Genomic DNA, 22,502 nt, shown 5'->3' on the forward strand with positions numbered 1-22,502 from the left:
TCATTTGTTGTACAACACTACTGTATTATGCAAATGCTTATTGTAATGGATTTAGTCCCATAGACCAAATATTACTGGTGTAGTTATCACATATTGCAGTGTAGCCAACAGTTAGTGAGCTGAGAAAATGAAACAGAAATTGCCCAACATCCCATCCACAGCTATGGAAGTGCGCTCTCTGCTTTGTGGGAAAAAGTGATTATTTCATCCCCGGGGTTTTGAAACATTCGTAAACAATCACACAGCTTTGCACACAAGCAGAAATCCATGTTGGCAATGACATTAACTCAGGTTCTTTTGGACTTCAGTGCAGTTATTCTGTAAAAAAATAATTATACATACAGCAAGTGTTTACTATGTTAAACACGGGCGTTCATTTTATTTTACTCATTTCCTCATCATAGACAGCTTTGCAGTAAATGCAAATAAAAGTAGATGCCTATATGTTTTTGCTACAGAACTAAAAATTTTGCTTTTTACTTGAATAAAACGCAATAAATAAATAAAAAACACAATTCCAGGAACACAATAAAAACTGAACCACACATCTGTTTGTTATTTTCACCATTGAACTGGAGAGACATAGTCCCGGGTGCTTTTAGTATGAAGAAACAAATGCTTTGCTAATAAAATCTCTCATGCAGACTGAGGGGTTCAACCTCACTGTGGCAATATCACTGAAGGCTACCTAGATTCATGGCTAGTCCTCCAATAAAATAAACAGCCTATAAAACATCGGGCTGGGACTCCCCTGACAGCACTTTAACATCATTACACTTTCAACAGGCTTTCATTGAAAACTTGAATATATATTTGACTGTTCCCTATTACTTGTAGTCAACCACATGGGTCCAGACAAGGTTTTATGGCCGTCTACTTAATATCACATATCTCAATGCTCTGTGTGAAGTGCTGCGAGCTCAGTGAGCTTGAGCATCTTGTGGGGAGATCTGGGGCTGATTTGCGCTTACCATTGCTTACATAAACTCCACTTCCACCTAATCACTCTGCCTTGACATCAGTAGCCACAGAGCATATGGAGCATATACAGTTTCCATCCACACAGGAATTCACAGGGACTTTACCACCACACGGGGAATTCTACTGCAGGAATTAAAAAATAATAATAGCCGTAATAATATGATTACGCAATGATAGAAGATTATGAGAGCAGAAAAAAAAACTTGCTCATTAAACAGAAAAAAAAGAAACATTAAAATGTGATTATGCCTAAATAAAGTGTATCAATGTTTGCATTATGTTTTGTTATGATAGTCTTCTTTTAATGTATTATGGGAAATCTAATTTAGGAGCAGTGCCATTTATCTCTATGATTCTGTGCATAATTCAACACTATATGAGAGACAAAACTTGTGTGCAATATGCGGTGGAATTATATTAATGAGCGTTTTTGAATTTTATGGCGTTTTCCGTGCAGCAGAGCCAAGAAATATCTTTTGTGCTGTACACACTTTTCTTTTTCTGTTGTTGTTGGAAACACTATCAGCTCAGTTTCTGCGAGGTTAATCCCTTTGACCTCTGCTGTTACTGCAGCGTTTAACCTGCTGTGTATGCAAGGACTTTCAAGAGGATTACAGAGGTCCTTAATGGGGGATTAGCTAAATCCTCATGTTGTCTGTCCCAAATTCTATCACACTCGTATAGGGATTAGGCCAGTAGATCGACAATAGCTGAAGGCAGCTGGGTTAAGAGGTTGATGTTTAGGATGTGTTTCCCTTTTCATTCTAATTGGACCTAAATGGCTTGTAATCTTCACAACATGGTGTTAAATTAAAGGCCTGTGTGCCACTTCACGCCAAAACAGTGCAAAGGTGTGAAAGACATCACATCGGTTTTAAAATGAAAAACTTTTTTTTCCTTCTCTCTCTATTTTTAAACTTTCTGGTTGGATTTGCTTGTTGAAGTTTGTAATTACAAGCTGACGACAGGATTGCACATTCCACCAGTGTGTGGTCTACTCTGTGTGTGTGTGTGTGTGTGTGTGTGTGTGTGTGTGTGTGTGTGTGTGTGTGTGTGTGTGTGTGTGTGTGTGTGTGTGTGTGTGTGTGTGTGTGTGTGTGTGTGTGTGTGTGTGTGTGTGTGTGTGCTCGTGTGTCCTCCTGACACAGAGCAGTGATGTCAAGCTCCCCCTATAGGATGCTTGAGGTACTTTAATGCTTCACTGAGGGCTGGAGGCTGGAGCAAGTCTTTCAACCAGGAATAAATTACATGAGCTGATATTTATTTATTCATTGGTCATAACGTTTTTGTTTTAATTCAGTTGTTGCAGCTTTTCTTCTGGTTTAACACTTTACACAGTTCATCAAATGGTTAAGCATGCCTGCTTGTGTGTGTTGTGGGGTATACACCCAGTTGCCTGGATAAACCTAATGCTGCTTAATGTATTATTAATCCCACTCTCATTATAACCCTCAATTCGTATTGAAATCGACTCAATAGCTTGCATTCTGCTTCTTATTTCTGTTTCATTATATTGCGTGGTGTTTCTAATATTCCCCATTTATATGTACCAAGCTCAATATGGGAGCTAGGTATTTGATAATATTTTGTTAATCTATAGATAGATAGATAGATAGATAGATAGATAGATAGATAGATAGATGACATCAAAAAGGAACACAGGAGTGTATCCTCAACCATACTACATACATTTACATGCATGAAGGTAGGTTTTATGACAGGGCAGTGATATTAGACTGTATTAGGTTTTGGTAGGTCTGTCTGATGAACTGGCAACTGAGTATATACTTTCCATGTTGTGTTGTGAATCATAATTTCAAGGAAAACACAAGAAGTGAAAAAAAACATATAAATTACCACAACTGAATAAAACAAGGAGGATGTCACTTATAGATGGTATTTTAAAAACCACATATTAATGTGATCTGTAGTGGATGTGCCTGGTCCCAGCGAACTATATGAGATTGCTTTAGCTTTAGCTTAGTATGCTAACAACTGGAAAGTCAGTCCATGTGTAGATGGCAGTGATATTTGTAATACCCTCAGCAAAGCGCATGCAGAGTCAGTCATCATGTTTATCATCACAGTGAAGAACCCTGCCGACTCCATCACCTCCAAACAGCCCTCAGTGACTCACTGAGAAGCCACTTTACACTCCAGCTCAGGCTCTACTGTTTGTTTGTTTGTGTATGTGTGCGTGTGTGTGTGTTTTGCCAGAGGGGCCGAGGCCGGGGTGTATCCATCTAACGGCCACTGCGCTCCTCCCCTCTCCAGATCCTCGTGTCCGTCATTGTTTACTCCTCGAGAAACACAAATAACTCAATTTGTTTGCGACTTATGTTTTACGGCATCCCCGCTTGTCAACAGATATTCATGGAATTTTTTTTCAGCGAGGGCTTCACAGTGAGCCTGAGCAGAGACGCAGGGAGGCTGACAGCGCTAATGGCTATAAAGATAAGTGGAAGAATGTTGACGCTTGAGAAAGCCACAGGCAATGGAAGAGGATGAAAGAGAGAGTTCACCACTTAGACCGCTCCCTCACAATGGGGGGACACAACTAGTATTTATCAGCTCTCACACTTCAAATTACTCCCTGTAAATGCTGCTTACAAGAGTGAATAAACAGAGCCCACTCGCGCAATCCCACAAACCAACATTATATCATATTATGTCTGCAAATGTTTTTTTGACCACTCGCCTGCCGCTTTTGAGAGAGGATTCGCCAGAGACGCCGCCGAGGCATAAATAAGCACATCGGAGGACAGTGATTGGTGCCTGTTGAGAAATGAGATGTTGAGATTGTCGCTGTCTGCTCGCTCCTCTCTTCCTCTTGTCTTTTTATCTGTCTTTTCCTACCCCAAAGTCTCTGTCCTGCTCTGACTCTCTCCCTCCTTCCATCTGCCTGTCTCTGAGGCGCAGCCAAAGTAAACACCACGCTCAACGCTCTCAATCACAGGATCTCTCAGAGGAAGAGGGGGCAGTGCCCTGGCACGGCGCTGGTGGCCGGGCCTGGGGAGCGGGGGAGAGGAAGTAGGCCACTGCCTCCGAAACGTTCTATCATTGCAGGGTCCAACAGGGGAATTCACATCTATCAGAGCATGTTCTCGCATACTTAAGTGCTCCTACTTGACATAAATATTTGCATGACATGGGCTGACATGGGAGATCCTATCATAAGTCATACAAACTCATCATAGCCCATTACGAGCAGCACTCACGGTGACCACCAAGACAGACAGTGGCTAAGTAGAGAATAATGGCCGACTCCTGGCCCGGCAGCAGCTACAGTTACAGAGACATGGGATCATTCTGTCACCACGTTTTTAAACAAAATGTCATCCCAGCTATTAGATTGTCATTTTTAGCTGCTCTGTCAGAGCCCTGCAAAAGTCCAGTGACAGATAGTTCTCCCCGCTGCATGCCTCTTGGCGGTTATGCGCCTGTGCTTTTTCCCACGTACTTCAACCTTTGCCTGACTGCAGCACACATCACTCTCAATTGTGCTTTGTGTAGCAGCATGAGGAAGAGCCTGTTATTTTTGGTGTATGAATGTGTCCGTGAGGTGTTGTGTGTGTGTGTGTGTGTGTGAGAGAGAGACAGCCCTATTCATTTTACTCGCGTCCATCATCACCTACTGTATTTGAGAGGAAGCCCCGGCATTCATGCGGCACAGTGGCGAGTTTGTGTTCATGTGAGCATTTCCTTCATTAAGTACAAAAAAAAATATCCAGGCTTTGTGACAATATCTCTGGCTTGTTTTTCCCGCTCAGCCTACTCCTCCTCTTGATTCAAACTGTGTTACAGATAGCTTTGGCCGGGAACCAGCACAGTTTGCCAAGCAGGTTATCCCGCTGTGCTCTTAAACATAAATCTGCTGCTAAATAGTAACTCCTAGACATGCAGACAAGTTGCTCTAAGTAGCCTGAATAATAAAAAAAAAATCACTTATAGGATGTTGGATCGGTGTTGAGGACCACAAGGTGCAACCTAAATGGAGAAAATGGGTTGAAAATGTTCCTAACATGCATGTAAATCTCAAACGTGTCGTAATCTCATTGAGTCTCTTTACGGTTTCTGTCACATGTAGCGAGGGTTTATTATTGTCTGCATTCACATCTGAAGTCCGGAAGTCCTTAAATCTTTGAAACCAGCATCGCAGGACGTATCAGGGCCTCGCAAAAATAATGGATGTGAGTGTGGTCAGTTCACATGACTGTGATAAAGATAAAGATTATTTGCAGGCATTCATGCTGCGACTCTGTAGAGAATGATCACTGTCATCCCAAAACAATGGAGCTGATTTATGAAATATGACAATACTGAGACATTCATGATTATTGATTGGTATTGTTAGCGGCTTTAAAAGAGCCATATGTCTTCATCTTCAGCAATGACACACGTATAACAAATAAGTTTACCACACTGTGTGAGCCCGAAAACCCGAAGGCAACATTTTAGGGTTCTGATACACATCACGGGGTTACTTCATTACATCTCATGTCATGTCATTATAGTGAGGTTCTTGCATGAATTAGCAAAATAAATGAATATAAACCTTTTTTCTTGACAAGCACATCCATAAAAAAACGAGAGGGAAGAGTTTATTATTGAAAAACAAATGAGTTTCATATTAGACAGGTGTGCACTTATTGTACTATAATAAATACAATATCATAATACACTTATAACTCTTACTGTGGGGCTTGGCAGTGGAAACACACAATGCAGTTTCAGGGCCCATGCATCTTAGTCAAGCGTGATTCCTCTTGGAAATGTGTTTATGAAAATAATCTATTCTCTATTTGTTTTGAATTGTCACAGACAGGAGGATGTTGCTTCCTCTCAAGGTTAGCGAAGTTGCTCAGATGAATGGTTGTTTGAGGCCGCACTCATATGTCAATGTTTACCCCATTAGTGACAGCTCCGAGGCAGTAGGCCACTTAATATTGTCTGTGTAGCCCTGACCGTCCCCGCGCACGCCGGTTCAAAAGTTCAGCCACTTCCTCAAGGGTCTCATCACATTCTCGCCACATCTTGATTTTCAAAGCTTCACGGAGAGACTCGACCTGTCAGGAGAGATACCGCAAAAAACGCGGTGATGGAACACAGGTTCGGAGCCAGGGCCCCCGTCAGGCCAACAAAGCTGCCTCCTGGCTCTCTGGTTAGGAGGCCTGGACTGTGGAGCTCATATTAAAGGCGGTGTAGTGGTCCAGCGCACGGCTGCCTGCATCTTGCTGGAGGAGCAATTGATTGTTCTGGAAACTGATGAAGCTCGGGCACAATTAGATTGCAAGGCAGCGCTGTGAGGTGAGAGAGCACCCTGTCTGCCTCGCTCTTGATTGATGGTAAAATAATAACCGCTGCGTATTAACTATAGAGTTCACCACCAGGTTAAGGTGGGCCAAAAATTGCTGCTCTTATTAGATTCCGATATGACTCGCGATGTAAAAAGATTATTTTCATTGTGGCAGTGGACAGTAGGGATGGGACGATACACCTAAACTCACGAAACGATGCACTTCGATATGCCAGGGTCACGATACGATATGCCACGATACGATATCAAAAAAAGGATGAAAAATAAATTATATAATAAATTATAACTTATTTATTTTGCTCCAGTTGCACACAAACAGGGAAACTGCTTTCTGTTTCTATTTCAGACATTTTCTCTGTGTTTAGTCTCTAGGTTGTTAATTTCTCTAAAATAATCAATAATTATTTTACACACACACTGCTTTTCCTATTTCTATATCAGCCTCCCTCTCTAGGTTAGCCTGGCCTAGGAGTTTTTCTTAAAAATAAAAAATAGCAGTGCAAGTGCCAGTTTGAAATTTTCTTGTCATTGAGGGTGCTACTACAATAAAGCAATGTGACATACAACATCTGGGATTTTAATCTATCCATATAGCCACATCCAGTTTTGAAGATATTTCCCAATTTTTCACAACAGGGACCTGGATCCTATCAGAAACTTAGCCTACATGTAAAACATATTGCACTGGGAGGAAAATGCCAAAACAGATTTCAGTGCATCCAGAAAAAAAATCATATCAGAATGTAACAGTCACAACATCTCAAAGACCCGACAGACAAACAGCCAATCATTTAACAGCTGTGTAGGTGGGTTACAACATCATCGCCAGGTTAACAGAAGCTGCTGTGAGGACGTGATAACGTGGGGCTGAAGGAGTGGAGAGTGAAAAAGGACACGTTAGCTCGACGTTGTCGACGCCGGGCAGAGGACGGAGCTAAACCACGGTGCGGCCGTTCGGCTGCGCTGACGGACCCGCGGAGATCCCCGGTGACCGTGCGTCTGCCCTGAGGCCACGGCGGTAATAATGACGCAGCGTCAGGCTGCTCACCGTCACTTGATCTCAGAATTAAATACGCTGAGCCGCGAGTGTCGGGGTGTGCAGCGACCCTGGGTTCCGCCTTTGCTGCGTGTCAAATCATCTCTCTCTCTCTCTCTCTCTCTCTCTCTCTCTCTCTCTCTCTCTCTCTCTCTCTCTCTCTCTCTCTCTCCAGCTGTCCTTTCAAAATAAGAGCGCAGAAAGCCCGGAAAACAAAACAGTGACTCGTGAGCTGGTGGCAGTGAGAAATTTAGCGGTGGAGGTGCCAGCGTACCAATTATTATGCCGCGGCGTGCCTGTGTTTATTTCGCGATACGTTTTTTTGCAGCACGATGCATTTCGTCACATTTTGTATCGCGAAATTTCGCCAAACGATATTTCGTCCCATCCCTAGTGGACAGTCATTTCTGCGTGCGGCAAGGTGGTTCCCTCTGGCGCGTCGCTGTCATACATCCACGTGAGAGTTTTTGAGTCAGGAGGGCACTGGGTCAGGAGTCGCACCAGGACATTAGCGAATGTTATTCTGACATTCCAGCCTTGCCAAAACAGATGGGAAGCTTATTCAAATACAATCACTCACGCTGAAGGTCACATAGGGTCCCTTTATGTTTCACTGTTTCCTCATATCTCCTCCACTGCATCAATGTCCACTCAAAAATGTTGCTCCGAAAAAGCAAGGGGGAGCATCAGTTCATCATATTACCGGACTTCAAGATGAATATCCTCTTTCATGCACATGTCAAAGAGCCCAGAGCAGTGGGCGCACGGCCACATCATAATGCATGAGTAAAGAAATATGCTGCTCATGGATGGAGGTAGTTTCACTGAGCAATCTATCCGTGGTTTAGATAAGGATTAGGGAGGCCAAACAGTCAAACAGCAGATGTATTTTTCTTGAAGAGCGTTTCCTCAACGTGTGCTTACAATACAATTTTCCCTCCTCCTCAAAGTGTGTAATCCTGCTGGTCATTTGTTAGCTGGTGCAGCTCCCATGTGGAGGCGAGGCCGCTGGCAGAGTGCTGGGGTATAGAGGAGGTGAAAGCTTATAGTCGCATATCAGAGCTCAGGGATTCGCGCTCATTTATCTCCATTTCTCACACACGGTGTCTAGTAATAAAGGCTCAAGTGAAAATGGTGTTTATCATTGGAATGACAACATCTCCCAGATGCTGCAGAAGAAATCTAGAAAATAGATAACGCATTACAATAACAAGTCCATACTCTGTGGAGGATCCAATTAAGAGAGCCTTACATCATGATAATCAAGCGGAGGTGGACTGGTTCATTTAGACGGCTGGATAACAGAGCAGAGGGAGGTCTGGTCCGGGGGACCGGGGTTAGTTGCAGTTAGACCTGCTGCATACATCAGCAGCCTTCTAATGTGGGGAGCTTTACCACCTAGTGGTTTAGTGGAGGAATACACCCCGAGCTGCTTTATACACATGATGGAAAATGTGTTCAGACGGTTTCAATGCAGATTGCAGCAGTACAGTGAAAACAACCACAAATGAGTGGATGCATCGTAGTGGGTTTCAGTTTCTTTTTATGAAACAGAGCTGAGTTGATTTACAGCTAAACACTAGGAATCGTGGGATTATATATTTGTTTATGTGCTTCTATGTGCAGATGCCTGCATGTGCATATGTCGAGAACGACTGCGATGGCGGAGCATGTTGTTGTGTTGTTGTGGAGAGGAGTGCACCACTAGGCCTGTCTGTTCTGGTGTGCTGCTTTCCTGCTGCTCAGCATTTCGCAGGGCCTCAGGGGGACACAGGGAGGGGTGCATACGACTGGGCCGCGCCGAGCTGAGCTAGTCACTCCTATCGTTCCGCAACAGACACATCCCTTTGGCGTCCTTCTGTCTCTTCATTGTCATCCCACTTCTCAGCACGGCCCGCAGATGAGGCGCCGAGCCTGATGCGCGTCTCCCACGTCGGTTTCTGCAGCTCCAGATCCCTCGCGTTTCAGTGCCGGTGACTGCAGAGCAGGTGCACATGTTGCTACAAGGGCAAAATGGACACTTCTACGCTCCTCTCTCAGCAAAGCTTGATGCTGACATAATAATTTACCACCCACCAGCACAAACTATGTTTGGCACATCCTCTTTTAACATTTACATGACCATGCGGTGATTTATTGTCGCAGTGATAGTTCTTCAAGGATGCAAGGTATGCTCATACATGTGATGGATTGAGATCGCTGATGATGACTCTTTCTAGAATTTTTTTTTTCTACCATTATAATCACCCACATGTTCACACACAACAAACAAAAGTTTTTGAAGTAGATGAAATGTCAGCTCTTAGTCACTCAACCTGTTCACTAAACATTGTTGACTGGATTCTTCAACATGTCAAAAAGGAACTAGTGTAAATTATGTAGTCAAATTAAATCAGATCTCAGGAGAATGGCATACAAAGCTAAGTATATTACTTATATTATAAAACCTATATTATGCATAATGCACTTGTTTTTACAGTACTTTGCATATTTATGTTGTGTATACTGTATTACAGTGATATCCCCTCCTATATATATATCTGTTCATTGTTCATCCTGTACATTTACTGCACTTTACTTGCAATATGCAGTTAGATGCTAAACTGTGTTTTGTAGTCCTGAAACATACCGTCTGCAACAACAGTAAAGTTGTATGTAATCAAATCTAATGCAGTAAACTCACTTATTGTGAAGTTGAAGTAGGTATCTATAGTGCATGCTGATGTAATGTAAACATGATTACTGTAAGAGAGAATTTACATACACTGAAAATATCTTATTTCAAATCCTGCATGACATGTACTGTAAATAAGTTTATCTTTGAGGAAGCAGCACAGAACGAAGCGCGGAGAGAAAAAAAAAGCATGAATACTCAAAGGATGGGAGAGAAAATATCATGAAAATGCATTTTTAGCATAATTACACTCAGGCTGTGTTGACTGGCTTCTCTCTGTGCTGTGGGCAAAGCAGCGCATTGTTTGTGATGAGCATGAGTGGCGACCTCTGCCCTCTCTGGTGGCCTCTGCAACCCCCCTGAAAGTTCACAGGAGGGTCAGAGAGTCCTTGTGCCTGTGCAGACACTGTGTTGATGGAAACTCCCCCGCCCCCCCTCCTTGCCCCATCTCACCACCACCCCCTCCCCTGCAAGTCTGCCTGTCTGTCACAGTCAGACACAAACACACACACACACACACATACACAAACCAACCAAACAAAACCTGGTCACGATGCGAGCATGAGATTGAGAAAATATTTCAGGTCTGACAGTGTTTGGCCATTAGTTCATGTCAGGACTTCTGAGCTGGAAATATATAGGGTCAACATCCTCTATGGTGATTAAAACAAATTATCAAATTAAATGATTTATATTATGTATCGTGGAAGGACTAAAATCTTGACTTATCCACACACATTTTTAAAAAATGAAGCCTATTGTGTTTTCGCACAGTGATCAATGATGCCTGCTTATTGTAAGTGTCACGGTGAGGCGTTCAGGGCCTCAGCTGCTGGGACAGATTCATGCATTTTACTATGCTCTGTGGCTTCAGGCACGACCATTGGCAAATGGGGTTGATGCTCATCACATGAGGTATCACATGCTGCTAGGCAGAACATCCACCATGTCCTGTACATGAGATATGCTGCTGTAACATGGAGATCATTTTCGTCCGCGGAAGCCATTAATACTGAGGGGTCTCACCGACCAACTGATTTCTGCACGTAAATGATTTGATGTGAGTCCGGAGCATGGCGGAGGGGCTCCGGGATCGCTGCAATAGTTTGTTTAGGGATCAGATTAGGCCCCGTGTCATTTCATGCTAGAGATGATAATAATGGCTGCCACTGCCGAGATGGCTGTTGACATCATTACTCATGTGTTCTGCCACATGCATCAATCTTCACAAGCTGTACAGACGCTCCTGAGGTGAATGAATTTTTCACTTTGGGGTTCAGAGAGGGGTCACGCAGACACATACCCTCACATATGAGATGAGCACAGCAGGTAAACCAAAGGACTTACACTACTCATTTTTCTTTTCCCCCCTCTCTCTCTCTCTTTTTTTGTCCACGGTATCAGGTTACTTGGGCTTTGTTAAATTTCTTCCACTCAGCACGTTGATATCTCACTGTACATGTTTTTCAGGAACGTTTCTGATGCAAAATACAGATGTACGATGCTATCAAGTCCAAGGACATGCTGAGCAGCAGATATGAATAATATGCATAAAAATGTTGTCACTGTGAAACACAGATTTTCATACAAAACCCATTCATAATTACATGGGTAGTTCCCCCTATAAGATCATTGATCTTTAACTTGGTAATAATATCCCTAACCTTGCAGTTTTATTGCCATGCTCCGCTCACTGGGCTTTAGAGGATAAACAGAGATAATCCCAAGTGAAAGATAAGCCCTTTGCAAAGCTGCGGATCAGTTCGTGAGATCAGTTTTCTTCCTTTTTCGGATCTCTGGCGTCCACGAGGACAATACAGATGTAGATGTGATGGTGTATCATGTTTTAACAGAGGTGTACTCCAATGTCAGGAAGAGTGAAGGTGTAAGAAAGGCAGGATTTACCCTCCTAAACTGTGTGCTGTCATCTTTACAAAGTATGTTCAGGGGGTGTGAAAAGGATCATTAGTTGTGTGGCAGCGGAAGCAGCCATGTTGTCAGCTACCTGCTATTTACTTCCCCTCATTACTGTACGCTGGCTGGCGCTGGTGGGAGTGTCAACATCATTAACATGACTGTCATTAGTCCTGTCCCACACTGCATGGAGAAGTTAGTCCTGGGGAGAAAAATGAAGCATCTTCCACCACCAACCTCTCTGCTTCTGCATCTACGGCGCCGTGAACACCTCCATTCAGTTGGACTTAATAGTGAATATGCTGCCTGACAGGAAGGAGCAGGAGAGACATGAAATATCTCCCAGCCAGATGCATCATCTATGGAGTTTATGAAATCTAAGAGAAAAATGTAGATTTCAGAATAACATTTAAAAAAAAAAAACGATACAGTGTAATGCTGCACAATAAACTGGAGAGACTCCCCTAGTTGTTATATAAAATCTGATGTAGCACCAAAAACATCCTCCTTTTTAGAACACAGACTCATTCATGTTATTACTATAATTATCACTTGAATGAAAGATAAACTAAAATAAAGTGGCAGACCCACAGTTATCTTTAATCTCTGGATCACACCGCTCTGTTTGTTGTGTTTACTCACAGTGTCTCAGGTTTGAATTGACACCTACAGTGGGATTAAAACAAACAGGCTCCCTCACACCTTGTCATCTGCCTGACTTGGCTGGATGTTATTGTAGCCAACTTCAAGGCCTCAGCAGCAGCTGCAATCACTTATGGTAGTCTGCCTCAGTGCTCAGCCCCTTCATGCTCCCATCTAGTTTCCCATCAGCCTTGAGGGGGTAGAGCTCCTCGCACTCAGTTTCAACCCTCCTGCTCTCTGTCTTGCCTCGCCGAGACCTCCCCGACCTCTGCAGAGGTGACTGGGGAGGTGGAACAACCGAGAGCAGAGCAGTGGAGAGCATGTCCCGGTGCAAACTGGCTCTAAGTGGATCCACATACTGTGTTTCCACATGCCTTTTGTACGAGGCTCAAGTCCAGAGTGGGCAGGGCTTTTTTTCCGAGGCACAGCGCTGTCCAATGGCAGCACCGGGATCTCTGTGTGGCTCCTCTGATTTACGGTACATCATTAAGTCAGCGCATTCCTTCTCCCTGTGGCCCAGGTGGCCGTGGGGCCTGAGGCCCAGACTCACAGGAGCAGAGCGGGTCTCTGTGGAGCACAGCCCAGCCGAGGGGAGCAGCACATTACACAGAGGAGCAGCTGCAGACCAGCGAATCCAGCAGCACCATACCACAGCCATGCCACATCCCTCCATTACAGGAAGCACTTAATACAATACATCTCAGCACCTCCCGTGTCTATGAAGGATATATGTTGTCTCATTTATAGATCCACAAACCTTGTTTTCATTCAACTTTAACTGCGCAACAACTGAGGCAAAGATTGAGAAGTTAGAAGTTTAAAAGGTGCTCTTCAACCCACGCACCAGCAGAATCTGCTACAAGGCAGGTGTATTCAACTTTGGAATAAAAATGAGCCATCATGCAGTTGTAACGTGAACAAATCATTGATGAAAATGTCCTGGCTTGTTCCAGTGACAAATTTTCATTTTATTTAGGATTTATGAGTTATTTTATTACATGTTGTAATTAATCATTTACATCCTGGTGAATGAGTGATCTGCCCAACATTGTCTTGTCTGTTTTTTTCACGTCTAATATCTCAGCACAGCAGTCACAAAACGAGTGCGGGTGGCATGAGTCACAAGAGATTTTTGGAGCTGCTTTGCCCTCTAGTGGTAACACACAGTGTCAGAGTCCACACACATACACACACACATGAACCCCCCCACCTCCACCAACACACCAGCAGGCACCAGGCAGCCACTGCACGAACCACAGCCTACAGTTACAACTCTTCTGAACATATAATAAGACGGCTTGTCAATCTGCACAGGATTTCACATCAACAGCTTTATAATTTTCTACAGGCCGACAGTAAAAGAAATTAGCTGTTAGAGATTTCAGCACTTTATGAAACTTTACAAGCAGACTTTAATATTTACAAGGCTACTAAAAACCCTGGCAGGCCTTTCAGCTCTGACCCTACGCATTAGTGACATACTGTGGTTTATGTTGGGGAAAGAGGCGGCTTACACAGACACAGTCGTACAGCTGTTTGATTTATCTGTTTTACGGTTTGTTATATAACTTCAATACACATGTGTAAGTGAAGAAGAAACTTCGCAGCAGACAGGACTCCATACTGTCCAATTTCAACATAATGGTGATCAAACAAGCTCTATTTCGCTGTGAAATGTTTTTACACAGAGCGTGTGTGGTTTTCTAACAATGTGTGCCTGTGTGTGTAAGACAGACACACGCACACACACACACACACACACACACACACACACACACACACACACACACACACACACACACAAAGAATGATATTTTATTCACTATCATCTATGAGTTCATTTAGGAGGGAAAAACATTGTGGTTGTTGCAGCTCTTGGCTTCAGCTCTGGGAAATAGGAACAGTGCGGTGATGAGGTACTTCCTGCACGCTGTTCCTTCGTGTGTGTGCGTCCGTGTGTGTGTGTGTGCGGAGCCCCTGAGAAATTGGCGCTGGTGTTGGTGAAAAGCTCCTCGGCCCCCTCGCTGACAGTGGTAACATGAGACAGACAGTGTGGCATTTGCTGTGTGTCTGACTCGGATGTCTTGACCTGGCCAACCCGGAGAGGTCTGACTTTCAGCTCTGGCTTATCTCGCTGGCACAGCATTGGTCACTTCACACCCAGACGCTTCACCGGCCACATTTGCATGGGATCACTGGAACAGAGGCTGTTCAGTCTGCAGCACTTTGTCACGGCGTGGCTGTTACTACACACGGCATAAACCTTAAGTATGAATATCACTCTTTCCAACGAGCCAAGTGCCTTTAAAACACATAACACATTCATGTGTTTTTTCAGGACTAGACTGAACTATTCTGAACTGAGCCAATGCCAATTGAATACACAGTACACTCAGTGACCACTTGGTTAGGAACATCTGTAAAATCTAATGCAAACCACTTTATTATAAAAAAGAAATCCACCTTCACAAAGATAGTAATGCCCAGTTTTGGGTGAGGCTATCAGAGCGATATTAGCTTAACTACATGGTTATTACTAATGTTGCAGACAGGAGTAGGTGCCTGTCAAACTTATTGGAATCTGTTTTTAATATTCTACCTACTTATGTTTATAAATGAGGTGGGCAAAACACTTACAACACCATATGATGTAATGCAGCCCAGTTCAACCTCAATAACAAACCTATAGTTAAATCAGTTTCAATCAATCAAAACTAAGCATTATTATCTTTAAGTTAAGTTAACCCGTATCTGCTTGAGTGTTTTCCAAAGTATTTCTATAGATCTTGTAGTTACTTAGCATATGCTACATGTGGATATAACATAGTATATGATTTAGTATTAAGAATACTGGCACTGGCAACCATTGTTGATCACTATTCAGCAGTCAAGCTCATGACCTCTGACCTGACACTGTCTTAGTTTGGTTCTACACTGTATTTGAATAATGAATTGCGAAGAAAATAAAGTCCTCACACCTCCTTTTCATTTTTTTAACCTCATCATCAGAGTGAATGTGCTGCTCTGTGGTGAAGCTGTCACACCGTTATCACTCCACCATGTTGCTGTGACAGTAAAGTAAACTTGTTTGTGCATTAATTTGTAGTATATTTGTGATACCAATGAGGCAAAACAAGAAAACACATTACCTGCTACCTGCATTTCCTAAAAAAAGAAAATAACTTCAGGGCTCAACTGAGTCAAATGACTGAATTAGACGTGGTGTAACACAGTATGCATTTAAGGCTTAGATAGACTTGGAATTGAAAACTGTACCCATGAAATGTATGGAGACATTTCACAAGTCTGCAACAAAACAAACCATTAAAACTTCCAGTGAGAGAAGAAGAAAAAAAACACTTGGAAACGCAGGTAACACCTACACACAGAGCCCCAGCCTGTTTGCTGACACAGTAAGCCTACACCCGTCACACAAAATAAATGTTCTGCCCAATAGGAAAGCAATTTTGCAATGCATCACTTTAAGTGAGTGGACCTCTGTGCCACAACCAGTGTCTCTTAACCTTTCCTTAATTTGTCTTGTCTTGTTATGAGCTCACAGGAACAACAGCGTCCTTTCACTATCACGTTGTACGAGGCAGCTCTGCCAGCGCGCAACGTGTGAGGATGAAAATGGATGTCGAGGGCAAATCTGAAGTTAGATTCTGTTGCATTGCCCCCTCTTTGAGTCGGTGCAACCCCCAACACCCCCACCCCCACTTGATATGATAGAAATACTGCATCAAAAAGTCCTGCAACTCTCTGGCCTGTGTGCTGCTTCTCCAGTTCCTGAGCTGTCAGAGCCGCCATCATTAGTACATTCAATGAATGAAATGGCGCTAAAGAATAAGTCGCTGCTCCAACTTTCACCCCAGTCTTGATTTAGTGCCACCTCCTTTCTACGGCGCACAAATATCAAACACTTCATTTCAACGCCCGCGCTGATAAGGATGCGTTATCTCGGTGTGAAGGAGGCAGCGACCTCCCCTCATGGCTTGTAAGAGGTTTGCAGGAAAAACAGTTTTGCAGCATTGTCCGGCGTGGCCGTCCTCCGAGAGCCAAGGATAACAATTATCAGTTCGTTTGCCCCGACTGTGGCGTGTGAGGTGGAAACGTGCACAGGCAGGGAGTGTGGAGCTGCTGGGTGGTTTTCAATCGGGTCAGCGTTGAGAGCAGAACCGCAGCGTGTGCGCGCTTTGGTTTCATTTGCGTATTGCATAAAACGGCCTGCTGCTCCGTCCGGGGGAGCTGCAGCCTTTTCCACTTGTGTGGGACATCATCGCTCTTGTTCAACAACCTGACACATATTTTGGTAGGATTGTCGCCACAAGAAGGAAGTTGTAAACCAGAGAGGCTCCCAGTGCAGGAAGCCTCCTTTCATTGTTGATAATGTCACCTTGAAAACATGGTGATCCTCAGTAGACCCTACACAGAGCTCACAGCCAGCCAGGGAACAATGTGTGCTTATACCAGGATACTCTTTTTCTACTCGCACATTAGAAAATAACACAAAAGTTGACTGTTGCATATTGAGAAAAACTGACCACGAAGTGCCCATCAAGTCCGCAAGCAACATGTTTCAGATTGGCAAGTGTAATTTTTAGGACTTGTTTATGTGTTGTGTTTATTCCCTCTCATTCCCTGGACACTTTTGTAACTCCAACCCTTCATTAAGCCTTATTACGCACACCACTCACTCAACATCTGGCTTGGGGCTCCCAGAATGGCTCATTTGCTGTGTCTTTTATTGCAGTCATATAGTTGGAGTTGTAAATGCCTGTGTGGCTGTGTATTGTTTTCTGTTGCGGGAAGTCGCACAGCATTCTCTGCAGTGACGTGGAGTGTTAATGTGCAGGAGTTACAGACTCGCAGCCTCACGCAAACCGCTCAACAAGTCACGGTAAAGCTCTCGTCTGCAGGTAGGAAGGCGTTTTCCAAAACCAAAAAACGGCAGTGTCATTTCTGAATTATTGCTGTATTAGAAAATGCCATCAGCACAGACAGTATTTAGACTTTAGTGGAAGTGGGTTTTTCAATTTAGCCCTCGGCCTGTGATTGGGTGAATGTCAGCAGAGTAAGTGCCACGGAGTGGAGGGATTGGCAGCTCTATAACTCCCTCAGACAGGTTTGTCATCTGTGTCAATGACCCACCAGGGAGCCGGCCCTATTATCAAACCCGGTGCTGATGGATGACCACAGTTCCAGCTGTTAAGGCACTGTCAGAAACAGGTTCCTCCACGGCCCGTCAACGTGTGTGTGTGTGTGTGTGTGTGTGTGTGTGCTGATGGGGATGAAGAACCATGGTCAACCTTGGTTTTCTCAGTCTGTGAGCACTGGTGAAAATCAAAGCTGCTGCTGTCATCATTAACTCACAGGGCCAAGTCTGTAACAATGCAATTTTCTTTGGCTGTGGAAGGGAGGGACATTCACATCAAGTATGCCAAATATATCAAGCACATACTAATGTGTTGTATTTTCATCATTCTCTAGGCCAGGGGTGTCAAACTCATCTTAGTTCAGGGGCCACATACAGTGCAATTTGATCTCAAGTGGGCAAGACCAGTAAAATAATAACATAATACCCTATTATGAACCTATTAATAAAGAGAACTCTAAATTTTTCCCTTTTGTTTTAGTGCAAAAAAATACATTATTGAGATGTTTAAAGTTAATAAACTATCCTTTTACGAAACATTATGAACAACCTGAAATTTCTTGAGAAAAATTATGTGCAATTTCAACAACATAAGCCTCTTCTGTCTTCTGTCTATGTAATTTTTGCACTTGGCAAACTCATCCCACGGGCTGGATTGGACCCTCTGGTGGGAAGGCCCACGGGCTGTATACCGTCAACACACCTGCTCTAGGCTCACAGACTTCCTCTTGTTACATGCACTTTAAAGATATTCAGTTTTTAAGTTTTTAAACTCAGAAAAAACTTTTTTCAATTCACAATATTCCAACATCAACTTCCCAATAGACTGAGACTGAACTCTATGTCAGTGAAGCAGTTAAACTTTTAAATTTCAACAGGACATATCAATAATTTAATTAATTAATTAATTAATTAATCAATTAATACAACCTGTTCTTTAAATATAGTGGATACATCCACGTGGGTTAGAAAACTAAACTTCTATATGCGACATTAGACGAAAATACAGTATATAATGCAGCATAAGTTATTTGATTTGATTTGTGTATAATGGATATACATTATCTCCAGTGTTTTAAATGTGAACAGGAGATTTAGATGCACTAATTCTGTATCAGCATCATGATTACATAAATATCTCGTTTGCCCCTCACTCAGTGGGATGTCAGGCTTGAATTACAGCTAAAGGTGAAAGTGATTAATACAGGAGGACATCATGTCCACATGTCAAGTGTTAGTCGGCGCTTTACGCTGGCACCTCTTCTCTGCACAGCCTCATTGTTCTGCCTCGCTTCTCTCAGAAAACGTGGTTCATAGTGGCTCATGTGTAAACTACAGTACATCGCAGGAAGGAAGAGGGACCTGGTGGTGGGGGGTTGGGAGCAGGATCCCAGACCATAAAACCTGGCAACTGCCCTCCTGCATTGTTCACCGCCACCATTCCAGCCCGGTTTCACTGTTTCTCCCTGTGCTCTGCGTATCCTGTCCTTTCTGGAGGCTGTAAATGTTGTCGTTGAGCAGACAAACATGAATCCATAGCAGGGCTGCTGCTCGTCTTGCCTTTGTTCTTCTTGCCATGGAGACTCTTGCAGGCAGGAAGGAGGCTGTGCTGATAAACAAATAAACAAGCAGGTTATAAAGTTTAACGCAGGCTCATGCGGGTCTAATCGGAGACTTATCAGGTTGCATGCAGCATGCATTACAATGTAGTAAGAGCACAATAAATACATATCTACAATTCCCTCCTCTCAGCCTGATGTCAACACATTCAAATCTCCCCTTAGAGCACCACCTTGTGGATGGACTGAGCAGTCTCCTCTACAGAGAGAGCACACACTGCTGCAGTGTCATATGTCAGCAGAGAGAAGAACACATTTTCTATTTCATTTCTTTTGTCTTTGTATTGTGTTAATACACAGTATCTATCTATTAATTGCTGTAGTTCAAATGATATTTTATTTTCAAATAAAAAAATGCAGAATACAAACTTGCAGAGAACGTGAATACCGGTATAAGAATATTCACATCATACAGGTTCTTCTTTTTCTACAATATTACCACAAACTGTGTGTCTACATTGGTTCTTCACTTCTTTAACCTGGCTCCCCCTGCTTTCATGCGTGCCACAAAACATTCAACAAGACCGCAGCAGGACCGTACAGCTTTTGTGGAATGCAGATGCTTCTCTCTCAGTCTATTTATGTGATTTAGGGCTGTCAAGGAGGCCGAACAGCAGGGCCCAGACAGGAGGCTGGACATGACAATGAAGCTGAGGCTCTGCAGAAACTGCTCCCTCTGCTGGCAGGGCACAGAGCCATCACACTGAAAACACCACAGAGGGAACCTGATCTGGACTGAGGCTCTCCTCCCTGTTCTCTGTCCTGCAGGCTAATTAACATAAACGTGAGTCACATGCCTTCCTAGATGTAAAACGCTAGAGATTTTCTTCAAATATTTTTAGCTATTCTCGGTCAGTTGTCACATTTTTCTCCATCAAGTGACACATTAACCTCGTCATCTTTTCATATGATGTCCGGATTGCCCCCCCACACACACACACGCTTCCAGTTCACTCCCAGTTGATCTGATAACCGCATGACCACTTAGGTGTCAATCCCTCCGCTTGTTCCCCCGGTCTTGGCAGGACCAGAGCTGTAAACACAGCGCAGAAAACAGCTCTGTGATCTCAGCTGCAAATAGAAAGCTGGAGACATGGCAGTATTTCTTTTTTCTTTTTCTTTTTTTTACAAACCGCTATAGCCTACACTCTCCGCTAAATGCCGCCTTTCTCAGAGATCAGAAGGACTGATGAAGCCTGTCATAATCATTTCTATGCTACATTAACACAGGCAACACTCTAGTTTGCCTTGGCAGATGCAAGTGTTGCCGTACGGCCTCAAGCATTTACAAGGTTCACCCTCCAAGCCCGCTGAAGTGAAGGGTCAATGTCTATCTGAGTTTAACAAGTTTCACATCAGAAGTACTTAGAGTTGCTTTTTGAATTTATTATTTTAGTTCTGTGGGGAAAAAAAGCAAATATTCATACTATGTTTTCTGAGACCAGTTTAATTTACTTTGCTTCAAATCATCTTTCATCAAAGTTCATCTAAGCCAATCAAAAAGTCAGGATCTTTATGGAGTCAATAGTTTGTATCTGAGATGTTTTGTTATTTGGGATAGCGGCATTTTAAACTCCTTTATCAGATCAGAGCGCCCATGGGAACCACCCCACAGTTCCCGAGCACATGGTCTGTGTTTTTCAAAATCAATTTCTGTCTCACAGTTGGTTGCAGTGCCACTGAAGTCATCAGGGTCACACACCTCCCCCTGTAGTCGTTTGCCAGCGGCTTCCAGCTGAAAAATGGAGCTTTCTGGACTGGAGGGGTATATGTACAGAGATAGCTTGACACAACCATTTGTTTGGCTCAGGTGAATACATCCAGACAGCAACACAGTCTCCGCTCTGCAGCGGGGCTTGCACTATGGCCAGATCCTACCGGACACTCATTCCTCACAAGATGCTCCAAAAGCTCTGCTCGGATACACTTCACTGTACCGCGGATGTGAGGAGACTCAGCTGGTGTTTTTTATTCAGTGCGAGGGATTTAGCTGAGAATGATTGCCAGGAGTTGTCGGTAAAGAGCTTTAAAGTCAAATGAATGTATCACCTTCTGTTTTAGTTACTCAGTGTATTAAGTGATAAATATTCAGAATCCAGTAATCTTGGTGGGTCCTTAAAAGGCCTTATAAAAGGGAGCTGGCGTTAACAGACTTTTTGCTTTTATGACCCATCTCTCACAGCATCATTCTTCACGCTTTAAAAGCTTCTGCCCCTCTTTTTTCATTAATCCATTCCCCTCAATATACAATGTTCTTCTGTCACAGCACAGCGCCAAGTATACATCTGTGGATTTCAGGAGGAAGAGTGACCACGGTGATAGATATAATCAATAATAAATAATAACATTACAGCCAGACTCTGCTGATCATCACATTATGTCGCACAGATCCATGTTTCTGCTCTTTATTAACAGTGTCCTAAGAGTTGTGCTGTAACCGCTGCGTGGACCGCCACAACTTCTCGGCCCTGCTGCAATATTCATGGCTGCATACGACAGAAACAGCCGGGCACCTTGTGTCTAATGAATTTGAGTCTATGGCTGATTCAGTATTAGTCGGGGTTACTGCTCAACCCCGCAGGAAATGAATTGCCCTTTATTTAACATTACAAATTACAGGTGACCCACCGTGAGCAGAACTGTGAGTTTGAGTGGCGCGACAAATAGATTTAGAGGGGCAATGATTCCCTGCTAGATTCCTGTTGTGTAAATGCAAGAGATTAGATGACAGAGGATATTAGGAAATAATTTGTGATACCCGCCGTGATAAACGTAATGCGTTTAAGAAGCAATGAATATGTCTGTTTTTTGTCACAATTAAATCAAATCAGGTATTAGATTGCATTTCATTGATTTGTTGTATGGCAAATTGTCATGTAGACGGTGCTAGCTGAAAGCTAATGAGGATACAAGGTTAGCATTGCTGCAGGGGCGGATTTGTTGAGGTTACAATGTGCTGGTGTAAGTGCTTCAGGACTGAGCTGACCAAGACCCTCATTAGACACCCTGCACCCTGTGGTAAGGATTTAATCCTCGCTCCTCATTCGGTGTCGTCTTTTGCCAACATGTGTCAGTATGCAGCGACCAAAGCAAAGTGTTGTACTGTGTAAAACCCCGCTGTCAGCAGGGGAGGCTGAGTCATGCAGCAGCCACTTTTAACTTTT

The sequence above is a fragment of the Trachurus trachurus genome (genome assembly GCF_905171665.1).
Source record: "Trachurus trachurus genome assembly, chromosome: 21".
Classification (NCBI taxonomy): Eukaryota; Metazoa; Chordata; class Actinopteri; order Carangiformes; family Carangidae; genus Trachurus; species Trachurus trachurus.